We start from the raw sequence: 2,797 nt of genomic DNA, 5'->3' as shown, positions 1-2,797 counted from the left end.
TTGCGTGCGTCGACTGGTGGCACTCGAGTATTGGTCAGACAAGTTGCATCCGACTGAGTACGCTGGGCGTAATTTGACTCGTCGAACTTGTAAATTGCGTAACTTTCGCATACGAGCTCCATTTTCGACGTTCTTTATATCCACGCGTAGGTGAGACTATGCTCTACAACTTTTGTTTAGACTCCGTTGGCTAATTTTGACTTTATTTTTATTATATTATTTTTAGTAGGCCGAGACTGGAAAACTCAAGTTATAAATTCATAGCTTCTTCATCCGACGTCCGTTTTCGCCTATATTTTTATCGTTTCACTACAATTGACGAGATCTTCGATTCTCATTTAGATTGTTTCGGCTAAAAACCGCTCGATCTCAAATCGAGTATTCGGGCTGCATACTGCTAAGCTGAAACTTAGAAAAATCATAACTTCCTCATACAAAGTCAGATTTGGACGTTCTTTTTATGCACGATCACGGTTTAACGAACTCTACAACTTTCGTTTAGATCACTAAGGCTAAATATCGCTCTAACATAAATTCACTTTTTACGTCGCGCTGTGTCGTGCTGGTTCTGTCGCGAAACTTCGACAGGTCATAACTTCTTCGTTATAACTCGGATTTCGGCGTTCTTTATATGCACGAAAACCTTGTAGCATATACTATTCATTCTAAATAATCTTCTATCAGAAACTTATTTTTGACGCTTATCGTCTTTAAATTGACTAGCCCTGATCTACGGGCGTTACACTTCTACCTTCTGTCAGGATGAGTAGCCCTAACCCTATCCCGCCGCCACGATCAACTACCCTCTGGTCGATGTCGTCGCCCTGGAAGTCTACCTTTTCGTTTGATTCTTAATTAGCAAACCACAACGATCGGATGGGATCAACAAAAGTTGCCTTCTCCTCAAATAAATTACAACAACATAGAACAATCTCCGATGTTTTCACTCATCTTCTCCACATTTTCAAACTCCATTGCTCTTGCCCTAATGGGATTCTCCTTTCTGTAACTCTCTCCCTAACCATAGTAATGTTTAATTTTGAATGTATTCTCATCTTATTATTAGTACTTGTTTTATCATAAATACTCAAGAGCTTACAATCTCCTTTTTCTATCTAAATTTGTGCAGCTGTCCACATTGTGAAGAACGATATTGCACATCTTCTCAACATCAAAGTTCCATTGATTCTAGGTAAATATCCTTAAACTTGTAACCTAATAGGGTAAGAGGCCATAAAAATATAATAGTATTAGATGATAATGTGTCAATGTTGAATAACTTTGATTCTTTGCATCTATTTATTAGGCATCTAGGGAGGAAAAAGGGCAAGGAAAAACATTTCAACCTAAACTTATTTTCCTGGCCATGGGAATTTTACATGTGGTCATGTCTGCTGGAGAGTTGGAATCAGAGAGAGCTGGTAAGATGGTTTTGATGAATGTTTTGCTTATACAAATTACAATTTTCATACTATATTTTTACGCCTTTTATTATTTACAAAACTTTTAAACTTCCATCCTATATTTGTTACTCTTCTTTTACAGGAGAGCCAGGAAGACTGATACGTGATCTGTATTGTACTGCATCTCAAGTCATTCAAAATCAGGTTTGAAGTTTTACCTCTTTAACTATCATGTGTGTTAAGTTTAAACTCTAAAGTGTTATTTTTTCAAAACTATTTGGTTAATTTTATCCTATCAATACTTTTGTCTTGTTTAAAACAGGGGAAATTGAGCTGTTTGATGATCAATGATATCAATGCAAGTCTTGGTAGATTTGATGAGCTACAAATCTAATTGGATGAAAATAATGGCTGACTCTTGTACTTGCCCTTTGGTCAATTCAATACTTTAAATATGTTCATGAAATAATCAAACCAGCATTTTAGATCCTTTAATTAATTATAGTTACACTATGGTTGTTCATAAATGAAATGAAAATTATTTTATTTTTTAACTGTTATTGTTATTTAGGAAACACTCAAATGATAGTAAACAACCAAATACTTGTTGGCACACTGAATCTATCAGATAATCCAACAATAGTTTGCATTGGACAAAATTAGAGGGAATCATATAGCACAAACAAAATTCCTATTATTGTTACAGGAAATGATTTTTCAACACTATATGCTCCTTTGGTTTGTGATGGGAGAATGGACAAGTTCTACTGGTGCATCTCAAAATTTTATAGTAGTAGTATTTTTCATGCGACTGTATATAATTTATTTAACTATTCATGAGTTTAATTTCTTAAAATTGTGGAACAGGCAGCCTAACATCAATGATATCATAAATATTGTTAACAAAATGTATGAGAAAGATGGATTATCAAAGAAAGATGTTATAAGCATCGTGAAAACCTTTCCTAATCAGGGTATGTATATTATTCCACAATCTTTACCATATTTTATACAAACATTTTATATCTTTAAAATCATCTAACATGTTCGTTGAGGAATGTGTTTTTTTCATTTAATCTATTTATTCTATAATTCATTCAGACATTCGAGTATGCAATTGACTCTTATAAACTGATAATCCTCATTCCTCAATTTCTTATAATCTATTATAGGTATTACCTGATTAGCAGGACCAAGATTGAAGAATCATAAAGTGATAATCGACCCCTTACCCCTGTCTTGCTGAGTTGATGTCACTGGAAGGTAAGTGGCGCTCGCTTTTTTTTTGAATGACAACTTGATCGCTGCCTTTTGAGCATCCGTTCTACTTCGCTTCTCCCGTACGATGAACCGATGACGTTGAACAGCTTTAGGTTTGAATTGGGCTAAACTAT

The 2,797-nt window shown here is 34.7% G+C and overlaps 1 pseudogene; it reads left to right on the top strand.

Annotated features, from left to right (window-relative positions):
* Positions 1-876: 876 nt before the first annotated feature.
* LOC145068055 (ribulose bisphosphate carboxylase/oxygenase activase, chloroplastic-like) lies at positions 877-2,590 on the top strand (annotated as a pseudogene).
* The last annotated feature ends 207 nt before the right edge of the window (positions 2,591-2,797 follow it).

This window comes from Lactuca serriola, chromosome 8 (assembly GCF_051521515.1).
Source record: "Lactuca serriola cultivar US96UC23 chromosome 8, Lser_US96UC23_V15, whole genome shotgun sequence".
Lineage (NCBI taxonomy): Eukaryota > Viridiplantae > Streptophyta > Magnoliopsida > Asterales > Asteraceae > Lactuca > Lactuca serriola.
Note: the sequence above shows the minus strand (reverse complement) of the source record. Positions and strands in the feature narration are given on the sequence as shown.